The following is a 22,281-nucleotide window of genomic DNA, read 5'->3' on the forward strand; positions in this document are numbered from 1 at the left end:
TAGAACAACAAGCAAAGACACAGAAAAAGTCAGGCATCATCTCGCCCGGCAGGCTTGTAGAAGGAGCTACCCGCAAAGCACGTGCAACGCGGATCCCTGCTTTGTTCCGCTATCAAGCCCTAATGAGTCATACTCGTTTTACCCATCATTCCGCCCGACAAAACGATCCACCGCCGAGTCATCTCGATACAAAACGCTCAATGCATATTTAAGGTGCGAAGTTCTTTTCACGCGGCGGCCAGGCTACACTCCGCCCGGTATCGCTTTAAAACACCGCACAACGCTGCACTTTTCCTTGCTTTATTCTTAGTTTACCCTTTATTAAGCCTGTACGGATCCTTACCTACCCGTTTCTTATTGTACGTTCGTTGTCTTTTTTTTTTCTTTAATAAAACACGTGAGTGGTGCACAGGTTTCCTTTTGGAGAAAGAAAGAAAGAGAGAGAGCAAAGCAAGAAAGAAAGAAAGAAAGAAAGAAAGAAAGAAAGAAAGAAAGAAAGAAAGAGAGAAAAGAAAGAGAACACGATATACCTTGGGAAAAGCTTAACGGAGCACGTGCATGTATATTTAAATGATCGCGTTTTTCTGCGTGTGCATTTCATTTTCTTTGACACTGGTTACTGCTATCAGCAACTCAGCGAGACAAGGTTTTTTTTTTTTTACATACACCACGTTCGCGCGAGAGCGGGCAAGCTAGTCGGAGCCGAAGCAAGCACAAAAGCAATAAGATACGAGTACAAGCAACTGCGCTCTGCACGAGAAAAGGACGGCTCGCGTGAAGTGGGGAGTGCCTCTGCGTTCTGCTGGTCTGGCTTGGCTTGGCTCGCTCGGTCGTTCGCCGCGCGTGTAGGCAGGCCCCCCGGACCCGGCGTGCAGCCCTATCGCCCGAATGATTAATGAACGTCAAACTTATTGGAAGGAGACGGCGCGAAAAAGGAAGCAGAAAAAGTTATTAATGAAAGCAACTCTGTGGCAAAGGTTTTTTTTTTTTCTCGTTCTTTCTCGTACTGTAGCTGCATGCCTATGCGGCCTGCGACGATTTTTCCAGCCCTATAAGCCTGCCTTCCCCCTTGAAATGCCAGATCTGCGTCGTAGTGCCGGTTGCCTGTCTTCTAAGGTTTTCCGGCTCGCTCTTCTTTATATATCGCTTGCCTCTTTTTTTTCTTTATAGCTTTCGCTAGTTTTTTTCGTTGCGAGCCAAAGTAACGCTTTTGATCTCGCTTGCATTTCGATCGACAATGCCCAGCTTGCTTAAACGCGGCCAGCATGTACAGTACGCATTCTTGTGTCTGTGTATAGCGCACACGCTTATACGAGTGCACCCTCAAAAGCCCGTCTCCTTCTTTTTCTCAATTACCATTTTCTCGTATTCAATATTTGCATTGAGATGCGCATCCAACCGCGGACGGTCGGCGCCAGCCGACAGGCCCTGTCCAGCCCACTGTCTTGTCCGGCCACCGCAGTCGGGCGTTGTGCGCATGCGCGTACAGAGAGTTGCGGAGATGGATGAAGTTCGCGCGGGACCCCCTTCCTCACCCCATCCCTCGCCCTTTCCTCTGAGAGTACATGCGGGCCGTCGTCCCGAACGAAACAGCATTTGTTACAAAGGCGGAGTAATAGTAGAGTATTAAAGGACTCTGGCAATACTATTGCTTTACCCAGGGCTCCACTAAGGGCGTTTTATGTCTTCGTGGTCTCTTTACTGTGCACGACTGCGGCGTGACGTCTTAGATTGCTTTCGATTTGTTTCGGTGGGAATAATGAGGACAACGCAGAGCACATGGATCTTCACAAGAGGAACTGATACAATGTATAGACAATGTATAGACACTGTATAGACAATGTCGGTTAACATCAGTCGCTACGTGTTCGTTTAGGGTATGCGTGTCTTCGAAGACGTAACATCATGCTTGTTGTTGTTTTTTTCGCTTTGAAGCATGCCTATACACATCTGGAAGTGTATACAGTGGAACAATGGGCACATTAAGAAGCCGTTGCGTAGGGTTCTGTGTAGTCGAGTTGAGCAGCGTGGTGTGACGGTGAAGGAGGTAATGGTATCTGTCGGTGGCCATCGCTATACGCACACTGCTAATATACGTTGATGCGGACTAAAAGAAAGAACGAAAAAAAAAGCACTTTAAACTTGTACAGCTCACAGCATTCATATTGGAAGATGTTCTCGGTTGTGTCTGGTTTAAGTAAGGCGGAATTGTCCTGTCTTCAGCTTGCAGCTAACCAAACACGAGTCCTCGCGCATATAGGAATGACCAGAAGTTGTGTAGTCTGTGGAAAGTTTTACACGTGCACCTTCTATAGGAGATTATCTTCAATTTTATGATACGAAGAAAATCGGTATGAAAGACGCTCGATGGACTTGACAATTGTCATTATAGAAAGCAGGTCTCATGCTTCAAGCTGACGTTATCTATTTGTATACAAGTGTGTAAAGGAAGCGCGTTTTTTTTTTTTTTTACACAGGGAATTCGCGCTGAATTTATTAAAAAGGAAATAAAGTAACATTTGTGAGCTAGCATCGTGTTGCTTGCACGTATAGATAATTGACGATATTTTGTTTTTATAGCGTCACTTTTACGGCTACTTTCAACCGTCCAGGCAGCGTATAGAGTATATAGCCACTCTATAATTTACTTTGATGTCCACCGGTCATTCATGATCTCTCCATAGCTAATAGTTTTGGCTGTAAATGTGTTCGCTTGGATATTACGCCTTTCTGAGAGTCTCTTTCTCTTACAAAGTTTATTAATTTCGCTGTGCTGTAGCTGAAGAATTCTTGGTATGGAGGTAATAGCAAATTGAAAAAAGAGAGCTAGTTATTGATACAAGATAGTGGGCTTACTGCGCATGACTTTCGCAAAGAGCGAGATGAAAAGAAAGAAAAGGCCGAGACGCTTACCAGGATTATAACATCCGGCTTGCTATCCACACGCATTCCACAGGAAATCACATGGTGAAGCACTTGCGGAAAGTGCTGTGGGAAATCACGTTTAAATCATGCGCTCTGTTCGTTAGACAATTTATCTCTACCTGAATAGCGGCCACGTAGTTGCTTCGCCGTTATCTTGCCTTCATTTTGTACTAATGTATATCGTATTATTATTTTACCGTTATCTGTACAACAGTCATTGCAGACATCGTGAGGTTGGTTTTTTGTCGTTCGAACACGATTCTCCGTGTCAGGATTTAGCATTTAACGTAATAAAAGCGAGAGTCAATATCCTTGACACGGAATATATCCATACCTCCGGGACCATTACGCCACATGCGGTGGCTCGGAGCTCACCTCCTTTATTCCCTTCTGATAATCCATCTACACAGAGAATACTACTTCCTAAGGGTGCCGTTCCAACCTGCGTAATAACCGTCAGGGTTTTACGTTCCCAAACCGTAATGATTGCTTGCCTCGATTATTGAATTGCTGAGGTTTCTAGAGCAAGTATATGAAATCTTGTGACCTTTTCTTCCTTGCTATAGTAACCCCTAGTCTGGTATGTTGAGTTTAAATTTGTTATAACATACACTAATTTTCAGTTGGACCAAGAAATCTGCCTTATTTGGGCAACCTTCGAAGACTGCAGTGAGCAGAATGTATACGTATGACCACGCGGAAAGCGTGCGGCGGGCATCGCGATGTTTACGCAGTACTTTCAAATTTATTTCCACGATTTTGTAACTAATTTCTTTGATTATTGGACACAACATGCCACCGCATCGAAATTCTCTGAATCTGCAGTGTAAGGTTATACGCACGGTAACGCTTTCTTGCTGTAGCGAGTGCTTTATCATGTACTCGCTACAACTGAAACCACCCCAACACCTGTTATGAGGCGCTGGCATTCAGGACGCTGCTATGTATGCATGCCCTTTCAGAGTGCTGCCGTGGTGAAGCGGGCGATGCGACTGCCATTGAAAAACCTCGGTATAATTTAGGGTTGATAGACGGTACACCGTACTTCACGCGTGGCTATACATCATCGAGAAGTTTTATCACTATAGGCACGCCACACAAATGTACAGTGGCGACTTTTTTGGCGAAAGTTTGAAGGATAATGGCAACTTTTGCAGACATTTCGCTCGTCGTTTGGCGAGCTTCACTCGAAATTCAGTGGAAACCCTGACTAAAGGCCCGAGCGAAAATGAGGAGTCCCCAAAGCTTCGCCTTCAAGAGTTGAACTCGATAGCAATATCTTGCTTCCAGCGCGTACTTCAAACGCTTAGTGCATGAAACCTTTTCGAACTTACTGCACTCACTACGTGGCCTTGAGGGAATAGGCGCAGTAGCGTGTGGGCCTTTTGTAGTGGGTGACTGACTTTAAATCACGAAGTTATTATGATAATGAGATGCTCTGACACCCAATGGCAATGGGCGCTTGTACCCCGCATTATTAGTGCTATTGTTCATGTTGTATTGCGAACCATGCATGACGCGTGTGTTTATAATGCCTGAAAATTAGTTTCACTGCACTTTAAAGCTGACGAAGTTATTTTCACTGCATTCACAAGCATGCACTAAAGAAAAAAAAAGCAAACGCATGACTTGGTGGTAGAGCAGCCGCTTGCCACGCAAACGCCCCAACTTGGATCCCTGCTGGACCCCATACGACCATGGTTCAATCCCCACTCCAGCCCAGGATTTTTAAAAACCATTTACTTTATTTGCGTCGTTCTCCATTTTTCAGTCTCGCATAAAGAGATGATTTTTAGCTCACAACCAGCCATGACGACACCAATGCCGACGCCGGAATTTCTGCAAAACGAGCTCTTTAACGCTTTCACGTTAAAATCCATGCATACATTCTTGCCTATACCGACAATTTGAAGGCGCGTGTCATGTCAGAGCTTTCCGCCTGTAGCTGTTAAAATTCTGTTCCTTAAAATCGCTACCTAGTTAAACAGCCAGCTCGAATCACCTTCCTGTGCACTTTCTGAGGTGTCCCTCTTCCCTCTTACCAGTATATAGCTATGCGAAATCGAAGGACAATAGCCTGAACCTTCGTACCAATCTCCTGTCCACAATATAATCGTTTCCCAACCCGTTCTGAATCGAGCTGCCGATAGAAGACGTCGCTGCTAATACAAACCTATGTTTCCAGACGCACCCGATTACTATGCGTTTCTTACACAGATGGCAAAGCCAAGAAACTATCCGTCTGACCTCCTTACAGACTATACACTACTTCGCATCCAGTAAGCACGAACGTAGCAATCATCTCACGTTCTCCATTATACTATACGATCCAAACCAAAAGCAACGTCGGTTAGTGTCAGGCTCGCGTGTGCACAGAATGTCGGCCAACTGGCATCGCAATTCGGAGCACTGTCCGCGGGCCTGCCAGCAGAGGTACGGTATAGGGCGGAGCATGTTCCTAGCAGTGGGCGCGCTGCCGGCGGTCTTCCTCCCCGACTGGAACGAATGTGGCCCACAATGGATGAAGCGCGGCAATGGCGGGGAACGACAACCTCTGCTGCCGGCCGCAAGGGGCCGCGGCATTCAGACCACTAGCGTCGCGGCAAAAACCGGCGTGCCTCGCTTGAATCCGTATTGGAGGCCAAAGGCACGGAGGTTCGCGTTGGTTCGCGAGGGACAGATGAAACGAAGCCGGCCTCGCGGTTGACAGCATGCTGCTTATGATGGATCGCCCAGGTTTCTGTACCGTTCTGACCTTGGCAGTGAGCTTACAGGCTGTAGATATGATCAGCACTTCTTTCGTCTTTTCTTTCCACACGTATTTCCCCCACACCCACCCCCTTCATCTTCTTGTAAACGAAAAAGCAACCGACTTGAGTGAATGGAGTGTATACCTGCAGCTTGCGCTTCGTGTCGGTGGAGGTCCCGCGCAGATGTGGCGAATGCAGCTTTCGTGTCGATACATATTATGCAGCTGACCATGTGCAAGTCCTGTACATGTTACGTCCATCTTTGTGACTGCAATGCTGCGCCCGTAAGCTCTTAGGTAAGCCGGACGTGTGAATATGATACGCACAAAGGTGGTGTAGCTAATTTATAAAAACAGAAAGGTCCCGGCCACAAAACCACCTTTAAGTGTGTGTTGTGTGTGTGTGCGTGCGTGTGTGTGTAACCGCTAACCCTGAAGCCGGGAAGCATTAACAAACATGCTTTTTTTTCCTCGTGTTATTACGCACTTCCTGATCCTCTGATTAAAACGAAAATGTTCGCTGTCAGTTGTTTATTTTTTTTTCTTGTTCACGAATTCAAAGTCTCAGGAGCACTTCGAAATAAGGAACCCCTTCCTCAGTTAAGCTCTCGCTAGCTTTAGAACGTGAGGCGTCTTTCATCTCTACTGTACGCATGTTGCGCGCCAACTGATCCTTTGCTTTTCTTGCACCGCAGCTTAGTGGCGAACGTGAAACGCATTGCTGCCGTTGCTTTATGAAGTAAATAGATATACCACATACATATAACTCCGTGAAGCTTTCATAGCGACGAGCCTCCTGTCGTCGGGACCTTTGCTCGATTGGGCAAGAAATCTGGCGAGGCTAGTACTTAGCGCAGAGCCTTCATTCACCGTCGAGCACCATCAGTCAACGTCACCAATCCGCCTGCCGTAGCAGTTTCGCGAGAGGACGTCCCATACGTCACTGTCACCCTTTATGGGTCACAGGACGTGAACGGGAAAGCAGCGTATTCAGGGGGAACAGTGAAGTAAAAGGATCCGCCAGAATGTGCCTGGAGGACACTTTACCGTCAAGTCGACGTTGTCGAGAAATTGTCGTTTCATTAAACTTGAAGAGGGAAATAAGAACATTTATTTCACTTTGCAGGTCGGCGGACCCTTTAATCCTTCGCAGCCGGGCCGAGGTGGTCGTGGACTCTCTTGGTCTTTGCATCGGCTTTGACCTGGGCGGTACTCTTTCATTGTTCATGTTCCTGAAAACAGAAAGGAAACATGAATATCTTGCAAGAGGTCGCTCGTCACTGTGAGGTAATACTGTAAGGCAAAGTTTACTGCTTCCAGTGACACTGGTATTCACGATTTTCGCCTCTGGAGCCCTTGCGGAGTTTCCGCTACGTCATTATTTATAATATCCATGAAAAGAAGACTAGCTTTTAACGACCGCACCTATATTCCTCGAGGTTTGAGGACTGCGTGAGGAGCGAGTTAAGTGGTCATTACTGCACGAACGTCGATTGACAGGCTTCTCAACGCATACCGCGAACGATGGAAAGAAGCACAATATATGAACGTTGTTATACTCAGCGTTTCGCTCGTAAGGGTCGTTTCTTGTATTTTTTGGTTGTTTTTGATGTGTTCATTTACAAGTGCGTGTCAAAAAAAAACTGTCTGCAGTTAAAGTAATCAACGCGACATAATACTTCTTGTGGCATACTTATGATACTTGTGCCCTATTGTAGGCCCATTGTATACGAGCATTTGTTTGCCCTTATGTTCTGGTTAATAATGTGATTATACGTTGCAACATATCCATTTCACTATAGCAGAGTTTTTTGATTGTTTTTTTTTGCTATATGGAAACAGCTTTAGCATTGGTTAAGAACTAATTTATTAAGCAGACACTGACGGGAGTTGAGGGTTCCATTAAGTCAATAAACAGCAAGTTCAAAAAAATATCACCTCAATCATTTCACGGCTGTGTTGTAAGAGCAACAGGAGCTGGATTACACATTCCAATATGAAAGCATACTATGGATGTTAGGATCACACAAATCAATTTTATGAATACATGGCACGCCGTCATTTAATGTCCATTTTCGCTTTCTGCTGGCACAGTTGCACTCTTAACACAGCTTGCGAGTGTAACACTTCCAATTGTTGAACACCTCCAGAAAAAATAAGGGGCGCCTGTCCACAGCTTTTTCACGCGCACACGCACGGAATTTGCCTGGCGAAGTTGATGAACTTCCTCGCTCTTTTTTTTTTATTTTTTAGGTTGGCTTGAGTCGGCTCGCTGCGCCGCCCTGGCGGTGGGAAAAGGACCGCACGTGGGTGACGGATTGCCAGCGATGCGCAGGAATGAAAATTCTGGTCTAACCCCATGAGGCCCCCGCGGGGCAACGAAGCTGCCTTCTCTCCTCCACTTCACCCTCCTCCCCTTCCTACCCTTTCCGGCCTAGCTCTCTTCGGTGTTCTGCGGAGACTCCTACGGTGAAACTATGCCGCTCGACTTTTCTTGCTCGAAGACCATGAATGATTTATGGTGTCGTACCTCGGCCCAGAGGTCCGGTTCTTGTTTGATCCTCTCCTTATACGTGTAACGTTTCTTTCTTTCAGTCGCCCATTGCAAGGCGACCGTACACTTTCTGCGTTGTATGTTTTCCCATCCGCACGAAGAGAGAAAGAAGGGGAGAAAGAGAGAGAAAGTAAATGAAGAAGCGAGCCGGCACGAGACGGGCGGTGACAGAGGGTTCAGCCGAGAAAGCGCGAAGATAAAAATGAGAGAGCCCGGCGACAGGCGGTGTTTCGTGGGCTCTCTCGTCCGCTTAGCTGGCGGAATTATTTTGCCGCAGGCTTGCACGTGCCCTGACGCAGCACTTCTCGTCATTCATTTTCTTTTTTCGCTCCCTGCCTTTTCAAGAAATTTATTCGGTGTGTCGTTGCTAATTTATGAATTCCGATCGAATTAGCACCCTGCGTCAACTTCTGCGACTTCCATAGTGGAATTTGAAGCCAGCCATCCGAAGCATTGAAGTACAAGCATCTTAAACACGCTGTCTGTACTTTGCCCCCCTTTCGCGGGGCAAAGTACGCGTGGGGGATAAGCGTGCTTCGGCGCACCGGGACGAGCTGGGCGCCGAGAGCAGGCGTCTTTGTTTTCTTTCTCGAGTTTACAGATATATAGATACGTATAAATATGCGGTGAATGACGGCGGCGGCGACGGAAAAAAGCAGCCGGGGCTGTCAATGTAATTGCTTTCTGAATAAAAGCACGAGAAGACAGGATATGGAGCGTCATATTCTGTCTGACATCCTCTTCTGTATTCTCTCATCTCTCTTCCTCGTTCTCAGTTGCCCCACAATTCTTTCGTTGAAGCACTAGGAAAGTTTCTTGTATGTATCATGCGTGTTCATTATTTATTTATTTATTTTTCAATAGCTGTAAAAATTTCGGCCTTACAGATGATCATCCTAACGATGTGTGGCTTTTCCTTGAAAAATCGTTTCTATATTGGTTGGTTTCTTGCTTGCATGCTTCATTGATTGACTTAATGATTGATTTATTGGTTGATCGATCGATTGTGCTTGAGCTATGTAAAAGAGCACGACCACTCATACGTGAAAGGAGTGTGCAGTGTAGATAAAGAACGAAGAAAAGATTTGCATGTGTATTTTCGTATAGACGCATTTTATTACAGGTTATTCCAATCAGCAGGCCCCACTCAACACGCCTCCACCTTGGCGTTTATCCAGACGGTGTGCGGTGTCATGTCTGCAGCAGAGAGCGGAAAAAACAAAAACAAAATACAGCTTAATGTCAATATCTGTTCCCCCACAGCAGACACAATTCGCGTTCACAACCTTTCGGAATTATTTCCTCTTTATCCGCATTAACCTATATAATACTGCGCAGGCATACTTGAACATGTGAGCTGGCATCACTTTTTAATAGTATCAATACAGGGATGTGCGCGATTCGGGCGTATATACAATACTCTGCATAAGGAAGCAGCGACAACATCGCATGTAATGCGGTATTGTACGCGAATCTGAATCAACTGCATAGAATGAACGAGGGCGAATAAGGAAATGTTATACCAGCAACCAGAGCTTGGGTGCTTGCGTGTGATTGAAAACAAACATTGGGGGGAATCTAAACACAATGGCATGCTTGCGAACATGTTCTTGAAGAGATCCATGAGGAACTTGCACACAACGCTCGTGTTCCTCGGGCAACATGCATCGGCACGAAAGATTTGCCAACATATTCCGCCCCCAAGACAGAGATGAAGTTTCTGGATGTGCTATAGCTTGGGTTATCACCTGGCTTGCTACTTTATAGGTGCTAGGTAATGGATATGATATATGCAATGATCACATATAAACAGAAATATTACGCACGTTCACACAAACGCATGTATACAGAAAAGAGTCATTCATAAACTTCCGTTGAGAATCGTGGTCCTCGAAAATGTCAACGGCACGTTGGTGTGGCGCATCGCATAACCGCTGTCTTACTACGACACGGCGATTTGGCCATTAAGCGATACGCATCCACTCGCATCTGAACTAATCGTTGCGTCACACGCCTTGTTCACGTCTACGGATAATTTTACAAAAGGAATACTGTTTAATGTGAAAACACATAAACAATATAATGAACGAGGCACATGGAGGGAACAGGAGGAGACGTGGTGCGATAGACTAGCGTAATTTCACATAAAATTATGTACATATTTACCTTGTGCTGCTTTCACGATCACTCCATTTTGTTTTCGCTATCTTATGAGTTATGCAAAGACCAATTTTATTTGGTCTTTCCAGTAAGCGTGGTGTCTTTTCCTCGTCGTCATCAGCATCACCATCAACCTATCTTATAGTACATTCGAGATGAATGGCTTTGGAGCCAAATCCAAAATATCCAGCCATCCATGTGTCGGTGTCCCTTGAGGTTACATTACCCCCGTTTAGAAATGTGCGAATCGTTTTTTTTTTTGCTCGTTTGTTATTTTCAATGTCAAGTGAATGGGCGGACATCTTTTTTTTTTTGCAGTTTATGTATTTCCATGTCTGAGCAGTCCAAATTACGCATCAGACACTGAAATAAACGCGGACGTACTATCCGGAGACATATAGCCGACATTTCACGTTGTCTTCCTCGCTACTGTACACCTCCGCGTTAGCCTGCTGGGCATCGTCGGTTAGGCCGTCGCCACCGCAGAGCGCCAACTTGCGTTTCTTACGTCGCTTGCTCGGGGTTTGCATGAATAAGTCGTTACAGTCGCGACACCTTGCCAGCATACCATGGAGGCCCTGGATGGAAGAGGGTAATGCTGGATTGGCGTTTAATGCCGGCGCGTCACGTCCGAAAAAAAAAAAAAAAAATCGGGAGCGTGGGGTTTCCTCGCACGGGGTCTCCGGGAACGCCCACCCCCCTCCACGCGGCCCGAGCCCTTGTGCCCCGCAGTCGTTAGTGCGAGCGGCCTTTTCGCTCCTATATGATTACTCTGGCTGGCTGCCGTCTCTCTCTCTCAACCACCGTCCTCTTTCTGTGATTCCGCGTGCGCCGCGTGAAGGCTGCTGCTTGTATTCGCGGCCTTAAACATAGAGCACTGACCAACGATTCGTGTACGCTCAGGCCACGGTTCCACGACCTTGAAAAAAAGAGAAAAAAAGAAACTGCCCCACGCTTCCTCCGCATGCACCGCCTAAGCTACGGACGCAAGCGCGTGAATGGTCCGTCAAAAATCCCGTGACCGGCTCGATATATACTATATACTCTGCTTTCTCTCGGCGCCTCTGCTTTATGCTTTGTGATATCTGACGCGTTTTTTTTTTTTTTTCAGTTCTGCTCAAACCCGTGTGCTATCATTATTGCCGCGGAAGATGCGCGTGTTCGGGCGGTCATCGAGGTACGACGCATGCTACGATCCTCCGCGCTCGCTTTTGCGATACAGGGAACGATCACGGTTCAGATTGCGGGCGCCTCGGTCCAAAAGCATTGCGACGTTGCGCAACAGCAGGCACGAAGGCCCCGCAATCGTCACCTTATGTGTATAGTTGCTCGCCCCGACACAGAAGGCATATACATAGTATACACACGTGAACAAGCCCCGATTTCGATTGATATGTGAGGTTTAACGTCCCAAAACCACCATATGATTATGAGAGACGCCGTAGTGAAGGGCTCCTGAGATTTCTACCACCTGGGGTTCTTTAACGTGCACCCAAATCTGAGCCAAGCCCCGATATCAAAAAAAGACGAAACGCGTACGTCGCTGCACATATGGACCAAATACTCCACCGAACAAGATTTGCGAACTTTCCACCGGAGGTGTTCCTATAGCAGTCTGTGTGGAGTTTTAAACAAAGTAAGCAGGCAGGGGGAAGTCAGACAAAGTCCTCACATTGAATGACATGAGCGTTTTTTTTTTACTTTTAATGTCACTTCATTTCAGTTAGCATAAAGCAACTCACGCTAAAAAGCAATCAAAATAGTATTGACGTCATGCCGGATTTCTAAATGCTAAGCATTTCCTTTGCGTGCTGCAAGCACTTTTGGCGTCTACGTTGGAATCTATCTATCTATCTATCTATCTATCGATCTATCTATCTATCTATCTATCTATCTATCTATCTATCTATCTATCTATCTATCTATCTATCTATCTATCTATCTATCTATCTATCTATCTATCTATCTCTATCTATCTATCTATCTATCTAGCCGCCTACGACTTTTAGCTCTCCCATCTACTTCGATTATGGTATCAATACCAAACTTGGTATGATTTAACATGACTGTATTAAGAACATATTTGACTAGTCATAACATGAAAATCCGGACATGTATCTCATGTATGTCATGATATATGTTTCATGGTCCTGCACACATGGGCACATGGACAACTTTAATGCGTGAGCGTTAAGAAAAACGTTACATCGGCAGCTTTGACCCGGCGAATCCAAAGAATAAGTGTCATGTATAACAGTAGAAATCGAACCCAAGCATTTTCAGTGACAACAAAGCATTCTACCACAGAGCTACGTCAGGTCTCTAAACAACTGTGCAAGTATACACCCTAATGGTCGTAAAACGTCAGTTGTGGTTACAGTGTTGTATCCAATTTTATAAACATTACATATGTTCATCTTATCATGCAGCCGTCACGTCGGGTTAACGTCAGTTGTAGTTAGGTGCGTGCGCTGAAGTTGATTTATGTATACCAGCGTTCAGGGCTGCCGTCCTCGCGAGCGCCATCGCTTCATATCAGCTTATCACTTCTGGTGTTGCTGATACACGTGTTCCAACAACAACAAGAACAACAAGAACAAAAAAAAGGTAACTGCCTCATTATCATCGGAACAAATATCAAGCTGGAAAACAAACGTCGTTTTAGCTCACGTTTTTTTTTTTTATTCCTACTGTCAACATTTTGCTATTTCACGCTCCCGACGAGTTGTCTCTATCCCCGATTATAATTTTTTTTCTTTGTTTCAGACCATCCGAAATGAGGATCCCGGTCTTCCGCCTTGCAGCAAGGCTGCCCCCTTTCAGTGGCCAGACGAACAAATGGCGTGCTCTTTGCCGTGCCCCTGCAGGCTGTTACCGCCGCCGCTTCCTGGAATGGGAGGGGTGAAAACCGCAGAGGGCCACGGCGGGGGCTGGGTCCGGTACGAGAGGAGAACCTCTTAACCCGTTCGCGCCGCCGGACCCCCGCCACCACCCTTTCTCCGTCTGAGAGGTGCCGCCTGTGCCCCGCGGGAGCACTGGGCCATCGTCGCTACTGGCCTCTCGCTCTTCTTTATGTTTATTCCTCTCTTCCTTTCCACTCTTCGTTTCAGCGAAGTGGTAGCGCTCGGCGTCTACTACCGTGAACGTTCTCCCCTCTCTCTTTTTAGGGCCTTTCTCTCTTTCATAGCAGTTCCCAACACAGTGTGCCGTTCTTGGCTTTTAGCGAACGCTTTCCTTTCTGTTTGTTTACGTCTACCTTGACTTGCTTGTCTTCTTGAATCTTACGCTTTTCGCCGGTGTCTTTTTTGTTTTGTTTTGTTATCGTTGTTCCCGGTATGGCCACAGGCACTGCGCGCTCTCTGCTCACTTTTTTTGCCGCTTTTCAGAAACGCCTGGCAGTGAAGCCCGCCTGCGCCACCGTGCTCAGTTCACCTGACCGAGAAGGAAGCGATGGCGATTCATCGAAGCCGTGCGCCACTATTTCCTTCGAGGGCGCCGCCACGCTGGGCACTCCGTAGGCGCACCGTGGCGGGGGGTTAAACGCTTTCGCGCAGACCCCCCCCCCCCCCTTCCTTCTCGGTTGGTCAGTACTTTCTTGGACACTACATTAAAGAGAACCAAGCATCCGCGTCGCTCTTCCGCGTTCGAAATGAAATTACAGAACGAAAAAGAACACAAAATAAAGGAAACCAGGCGAGCACTCCATTGTGGAAGCGTCGAGGGTCATCTACAGGGTCCACCCCCCACGTTCGCCCCCATAACGAGAATCAAAGGAATATGGAAGAAGTGGACAACGGTCGAAAATGGCAATTACGGTCACTATGGGACGCTTGACGATGGCCTCCCCAGGAGGTCCCCTGCTTTCGCTCTGGTTTTTTTCTCTTCTTGACCCTTGACATGCTCGTTAGGTACTGCATTGGCATCTTAATCTATGTCTCGCTTTCTAGAAAAAGAAGGCGTTCTATGCACCCCTAAAAAGGTAGGAAAGAAAAATGAAATGACTCTCGAGTGAGGGTGAAATGCTCCTTCCCCATTCCACTGCGTGCTCTCTGGGGCCTCCCTGACCCTGACCGAGCTATACGGCCAGTGTCTTTTACAGTGCTCTAGACGAGCTGGTAACGCCGCCTTACTGCGACTGTGATGAGGCCGGCAAGCCGAAGACGGGCGAAAAAGGTAAGCACATTGCCGAGCGTCGTATTCGGTAAAACCGAGCGAGCGTACCAATGACTCTTGTTATGCTACTTCGGCGTCTTATTTCTTGTACGCATTCTTTTTCGTACACTCTTAATTATGCCCTGCGGAACGTGCCAGATGTGGCCAGAAAATGAGACCTTTTTAGTCCGCTTTCCTGGTTATATAGCTCGCATGGTACCCAGGTCCTGATTCAGGGCGTATACGTTCGGGCAGTGTATGGCAAAAGCGAGAGGCTGATGTGAGCATGAGATATTGCACGTTAAAACAGTGCATCGTGGTTCATTTGCAATTTCGGCGTTCACGCTGTTGCAGCCGACGCTTTGTTCACACACGGACAGATGAAGGTGATGACAATATGCGCGCTTGTGTGGTCATCACGTCCCTCTGTCCATTTCAACGTGCACTTGCCAGTGATCTGCTATGCGAAACCAACCAACTCGACCAAAAGTGTTTTGTAATATAATGCTTTCTTGCATATTCGAACGTTCACTAATCAAAGTAGCTAAAATGGTTGCGTGGGCGAGTTGGTACGGCATCACTCACGTAAAAATAGCGCCAAAAACGAAGGACAAGAAAAAGAAGGAGACGGTCTGCGGCACAGTGCCGCTGTCTGTCTCCTTTCTTTTTTTGTCCTCCGTTTTTGGCACTATTTTTCTGTGAGAACTGATCAAAGACGTCTGTAAAAAATGTTAGAGAAACGTTACAGTGCACACATGATCCTTCTTTTTTATCACCAAGCGTTTGAAAGGATTCCGAAAGGCGCCTTCATATCCATTATCTTTAAAGACAACCGAACTAAAGCGACTTTTGTACAACTCCTGAATTATAGCGTTTGCTTCTGCTGAAAGCTAATGCAGCTGAACTTAGCGGACACGCAAGAAACTGCAGCAACGACGTCGAAAAAACAAAACAAAAAACAGCGGACTTACAACAAAAAAAAAGAGGGCAAAAGCGGGCTTACCAGAAGGAATGCCAAGCAAAATAACCGTATTCAATCAAGATGGGAGCTTGGAAATAACTAACGCAGTTCTTATGTCGTATCAGACGCGAGAAATGCAGCGCCAATGCGCGACTTTCACTACAACAGCTAACCGAGGACGTGAAGTGTTTTCTGCTTGGCGCGAAAATTGTTACGATTGCGAGGACATCTATGAAGCGTTGCAAGAATCATCGCGAATCCGCGCTCGCGCACCAAATCTGACGCGAGCAGGCTAATCAAGTCTGGCAACAAGCGTTGTCAAGCGCAACACTGGCGTTTCCCGACTACTTTCGTTTTTACAGCGTGCTTCGCTATTTGGTTGGTCACAGCAGACAGCTTGATTGATTGTTCGTTATAAGTGAAACTCATCCGCGATCGGCAATGAGGTAAAATTCATTCGATCAAACCGACATCACACAGTGAAGAACCGTCTGCTTGAATCGCGCATGCGTTCACAGCGCGTTTGTGGGCTCACGGCAGAGCTTCAAGTCACACTTTTTCTACAGCGTCGACGCTGTTGGCCTTAGCGACGATATACCAACAGTTTCTGAAACGAACATCACAAAGCATATAGCATGGTTAAAACTGATCCACAAACGTCTGAAATGGCATCAATGGAGATCGACGGATTTCGCCTGCTTCTGAGAATTGCCTTGAATGCCAGCGCCATCTGTCGGCAGCAACCGATAACTGAAGTCTGAAGAGACAGCGAGTATAATCGTATTTCGAGCCATTTTTTGCTTGCTTCCTGATGTTGCACGCACTTATCGTTCTGACGCACGTAGAAACTTTTCTCTTCGTTGATTAAGTCTGGTAGCTAACATGTAAGTACACATTGGTGTCACGAATTGCGAACTGGGTATGCTTTGCAGTATTGGTGGTATTGGTTTCCTTGTGGTTTGGGTGCAGCGTTAGACCATGAAAATTAATTAAACTGTACAATGAATACCTTATCGTTTGAACAGTTCTAGCAATATTAATATAGAGTAGTTACCCTATGTGCATTAGCATAGGCAGCTGGCTGCACTCGGCAAGCTGATCATTTGTCGACTTACGGCAGAACGTTGGAAGGGGAGGGGGCGATAAGACTCCATACATCACTTCACTATTTATTTTTTTATAAAGCAATGTTTTTTATCCCCATTCAGTAATTTTGTTTAGACACAGTGTCCTGAAAGTGCAGCAAACCAACTGCACCGCATCTATAGGAAACTTTTGTAGTTACAGGATCTCCGACTTGTAAATTATTGTCTGTCGTTAACTATTTCATCGTAGTCCGCAGCTAATGACTTACAGTGTAGCCTTTACCGTTTTAATTAGTTGATTTGTTAACTCTGGGGTTTATTCATTAGATAGTTACTAATTAAAAATTTATGTACCTACAGACATTAATAATATAAGTGAGTATATTGAGCAAGCGATTCAATCAACAAACAAGCTTGAACTTGCTCGAGTAATGCTTGCTTTAAACGCAAAAAAAAAAGTGCAAAGTGGAGATAAATGTAAGAGCAAAAAATACCAAGCTTTGATGGTTTCTACTGCAGTCATGTGACTTGGAAAAGACGTAGCTTTAGGAAGACAGTTACAATGGTAAGCACATCACTGAGGACAGGTGTATGCTTAATCCCGTTGGTTTTTATGAGGATGTCTTTTAACATGCCTTCCTGAATTTATCAACCTTTTCATTTAGCTCTCAAACATTGGCATGGATTTATTGCATCACAAAGTTATTGTCGTGATCAGCTTGTTTTCTATTGCTGTAACATTATGTGTGTGATGCTTTCATGAAAATATGATCATGTTGTTTATGTTGGTTGGGCAGCCGTGAATATTCTGGCGCATAGTTTTCAGGTTTTTTCCTTGTTTCTTTTCTTACTACAACGACAAAATAATGTTAGTGATAGAAATAAAACAGTGCAAAGGAATGAGTATGCGAAAATCAAAACAAACTGACAAGTCGGTAATAAACATTAATAAGAAAGCGTATCTTTAGGAAAACAATCAAACACGAAATTCCAACATAACGAGTACAGAACAACACTATCTAGCATCTGGTTAACCTCCCTGCCTTCCTTTTTTCTCGTTTCTCTCTCTCTCTACTCCAAATAAAATAAATATTGTCATTTTACAGAAGTAGGTTATGTGAAAGTAACATTGGAGGTAAGCTAAGATGGCGCTGAATAATGGTGTGCTGTTGTGAGTTTTAAGGACTCGCGCTCTGCGGCGACAGATTCGGGTAAGTTGCTTCATTCTTGAGTGGCGACAGAAAGGTGCCATTCGTTGAATGCCGCACTTCTATTTGAAAGACGTTGCATGACCATGGATTCAAGCAATCTGAAGATTAGGTGATAGAAAGGAAAATCACGTATAATGGTAAGGACAGGTACAACGTGATTCAACACATAAACATAATCATCATAGTTTAAACCTGTCAGTAATGCCCTTGAGGTCAAGAAATAGCTTCGCTTTTTAACTTTCCATATATTATAGTAAATTAGATACACTAGGCAGCGCGATTCCGATACTGAAATGCTTCAGATTTATGCTACTTTAGTGCAAACAGACGTACGCATACCATGTGCACTTCCACAACTACCGCGGGAACACCCGAACATTTTTTCGCAACAAATAAGAAAGTTCTCTGAAAGTAGCAACTATTTACATGCGCAGACTGCGCCGGCCAGGGCTGACTTGTACGCACCATAGGATGCCAACGTAAAGGCATTAGGCCAACGCATGTTTTATCTCTCAGATTCATCAAATGCTAACAGGTAGGTATACAGTGTGCATTATTTGCGAGACAACAGCATAACCGCGCATTAAGAAACATGTATGCTTTATGAAGCACGTGTTTTCCATTAAAAAGAGGTTCTTTTGTTGCGTTTTATGTTCTGTACGGGAAGGTGTTCTGCAAGAGCTGGCACAGTCGCCCCAAAGAGACTAACATTTTCTGAAATATTGCATGACATGCCACGCATGAAAGTGAAGAACACAGCCTAAATTGCTGGAAAATGACTCCCGCTGAACGCCGTTAACATTAGCGAAACGACAGCTTCTGGCAAAAGTGAAGTGTTAGAAATGGGTAAACACGGGCTTAATGCGTAACTGGATCAAATGCCGAAGCTATGACATCATGCATGCATTTGCAGCCTTTCTTGAACGTCATGATCACATATTATAGAAATATCTGAAGTGATTTCCGTGCGAAATGAAGCATCCAAGTTTAATTGGCGAGTGATGAAATAAAGAAGCCTGGTCACGCATGAAAAACCAGCTGAAAATCCGCGTTATCTTTCGCAGATGAAAAATTATCATGGCAGTTATGGGCTTCAACGTAATTAGCGTGTGCTTCATATGTTAAAGGTGGTACATGATGACGGAAGTGTGAATTTCAGGCTACCATATACCCGACCCAGTTTAGCAATCACTTGCGTGACTACTCATCCAAGATTTATTCATCATTTTAGGTGAAACTATTCTTTTCTAGAAGTTCAAATATTGCTTTTCTTCACCCATCTTGGGAAAGGAACATTTTTTTGCCGATTGTTCCATGAGAAGTTTTGATATATTTCAAATCCTACAAATGTGTTCAGCCTCTAAGCCTTTACACAGAAAGAAAGAAAGTGAAGCAGATAATTTGTCGAAACCGCTGACTTACTACTATCTGCGTGGGAAGCAGGATTGGGGGTTACGATATACACGTATACGCTATACTATTGATGAAAATGGTGGCGTATGTTCTAAATTCATGCACGCAAGTGTAAAGTGCACAAAGTTTTCTGTTTTTGTAATTACATGGCCACTATGAGAGTGACCCTATGAGAACGTACGTATTTAGGTCTTTAAATGTTTAGGAAAATGAACCGGCTTATTGCGTACTGCGTGAAAATACAATTATTTAAATCTCAGTTTTTCTTGCTGCCTAGATATCGCTATATTTGTCCCTGCTTATTAAAGTCAACAGTTGTACCGAGTCATTACCTTCGACGATGACTTTCAAAGCGCACGAAATCATGTACGAAATTCAAAGAATCCCACTAATGACTTATTAGGGTAAATGCTCTGATATAAAAGATTTATTGTAACTAAGAAGGTTGCGGAGGGCACTCAAGAGTCGGAGAAGCGTCCAATATAGCGTCACAAACACATACCGAACAACAAATGAAATATATGGATGGTATTTTCCAACGGTGCTTTTGAGAGTTGTGCGGTGCAAGTAGAATAACAGCATTTTTACGGCTATCTTACGAAGCCTCACACGACAGTTTCGAGAAAAGACAATCTTCCCAGAAGTGTTTCAAGCACGGTTTTTTATAAATGGTGAACGCTGGTTGAAGGAGAATGAGGTCTCATGTCAATCGCTGCTGGAATACTTGACAATATACATTTACCCATTCAAATTGTTGACATCAGACAGCAACGTTGGCTAATAAAAAATACGAGCAAGTGATTATTTACATAGACGTACGATCAAACTTTGCTGTAAGCTTTTACAAAGTCGCATCTGATGTGTCATTTTAGATTAGCCAAGCGTTTGCTAGAAATAAATAAAGCGAAGTAACCAAAGTAATTTACTGCCTTTATCACGCTTTTGTAAAGGAGCATTTTAATTACAGTAATTTGCTGTTAACTCTTCAACTGACGTAAGCATTATTATAGTTGTCGAAATTTGTTTTCTAGTATATGCCAAAAACGTTCTTTAAAAGTATGGCTGTATGAAGGTAAAACTTGAGTATATTCACCGTATGCTACTTACGTGGTCCCCATTTCCCAAACCCATCGCCGGCCACAAATTTCACATTTTACAAAGTATAGAATTGTTTATGCCTTTCGCCTTCTCTCACCAGACACAGGGTAGTCATTAACACGTCCACTAGCTTTCGTGCATTTCTTGTGTTCTCATGCTATCTCTGCGTTTCCATGGGCGAAGTCAGCGCGAAAATAAGGAAAAATTATGTCATTAAACTTTAATTTATCGTCATATAAGGAACAAATCCTTATGGTTACCTTGTTTTACCGTGTTATGCTGCTACTGATGGACTGGGTGTCATACACTGACACCTTCCTAATTAATTATCCCTGAAGCATGATATGTGTAATGTCTTATAGAGCCTAATATAGCCCCGTAGCTTTTTCATCACTATATAGTACTGAGAAACTGAGCTGAGGAAGCAGTGGTCGTACACAGACTGATGAAAAATGAGGTACATGTGGTTCACCAGATTACTCTGTATCATTACACTCGCATTGTGACCCAGATACAACGCCTTTGGACACTCGTTAATCATGACTAAGCTTCAATGGTGAAGTTTTAGAAGTCACATTTTCTCGAAGAAATGGAATGTCGTTTAAATGCAAAAACTGCAGAACGGTGAGGCTGCCGCTTCTACTTTGACATTTGTATTTGCTTTAGCATATCTGCGTTTGATTCGTATATGATTACTGAAAAAAAGGCGAAAAGTGGGAAATGCAAGGCAACGTCAGCGAATACAAAAGAAAACACAAATACACGAACTTTTATTTGAAAGTTCTGAATTAAGATGCAAAATAAAGTTAAACTCAGCGAAATGAGGCACTCTTTCTTACTTGACGCTTGCTAAATTTGACAACTTGCGAATATTCAATGTACCACATCGCAGACGTAGCATAGTGGTGAAGTTTCAGTATACATGATTTGCGCTGTCGAAGATACATGGCAAGGCCATGAAGTTTCCTAACCTTGCTGTCTGATACAAAACCTTTTTCTTTTTCACGTTGTGTCATATTATCTGAGACATTAAAATAAACTCGGCATTCAACTTTTGTAATCCAGGGAGACATGAAAATTGCTCGAATTCGGCGCATTTTGAATCAGTGGACAGGTGCTAAAATGTGCAACCATCACGCCATACTGCACGGGCAGAACCCGAAAAAAGCCACCTCTGGACTCGTTATCGCGAGATATAGGTGCGTTTGTGGCAGGTGATTCCGTCGTTTACGTTCGTGTAGATTTTAATAGCAAACAGAACTAACTCATCACTCAATGATACGGCAGAAACAAACCCCGGCATGCATTGCAAGCAGTGAGCCAAGAATGCCGAAATATATGACGCCATTTATGGTCCAAAACCCGTTTTTATAATTGACAGAGTTAAAAATCAAAACTAAAGGTAATCAGGGTCACTCACCCCTGCATGTTCTCTGGACCAAAGTAAGGTTAATTCAACAACAATCAGTAATTTTCATTCGCTTGCACTGCTTCCGTCGCGGCTATAGTGACCCCATGTGCATTGTTTGTAGGTTGCCCGAGAGCTCCAGCGCAGCATCCGAAATATCTGCTGAAAAATGTTGCTCTTCTGTTGTTTTGCATCTCCAATAATGATTGATTGATTGATATGTGGGGTTTAACGTCCCAAAACCATCATATGATTCTGAGAGACGCCGCAGTGGAGGGCTCCGAAAATTTAGACCACCTGGGGTTCTTCAACGTGCACCCAAATCTGAGCACACGGTCCTACAACATTTCCGCCTCCATCGGAAATGCAGCCGCCGCAGCCGGGATTCGAACCTGCGCTCTGCGGGTCAGCAGCGCATCTCTAATAAATTATCGCATGTTTTATCCGATGGAAACGCACAGAGCTGTGCTGGGATATGTATTAAAGATCATATTCACTTCTCAAGCAGCAATAGATGCTGTGACACGACTGCTATTTTAGCAAGCCCGACTGTATGTATACCCTG

At 44.7% G+C, this 22,281-nt stretch overlaps 1 long non-coding RNA gene across 2 annotated transcripts in view; it reads right to left on the reverse strand.

Moving 5' to 3' along the window:
* Positions 1 to 6,762: 6,762 nt before the first annotated feature.
* The window catches only part of LOC119171457 (uncharacterized), a 198,486-nt gene continuing 182,967 nt past the window's right edge, over positions 6,763 to 22,281 (reverse strand). Inside the window, exon 6 of one of the 2 annotated variants that reach the window (XR_012894976.1) lies at positions 6,763 to 6,906. This is a non-coding gene — a long non-coding RNA (uncharacterized LOC119171457). Of the gene's footprint in view, positions 6,907 to 9,320; positions 9,426 to 22,281 lie in introns of those variants that run through there. The other variant, XR_012894975.1, reaches the window with a different exon arrangement.

Source organism: Rhipicephalus microplus, chromosome 4 (genome assembly GCF_043290135.1).
Source record: "Rhipicephalus microplus isolate Deutch F79 chromosome 4, USDA_Rmic, whole genome shotgun sequence".
Classification (NCBI taxonomy): domain Eukaryota; kingdom Metazoa; phylum Arthropoda; class Arachnida; order Ixodida; family Ixodidae; genus Rhipicephalus; species Rhipicephalus microplus.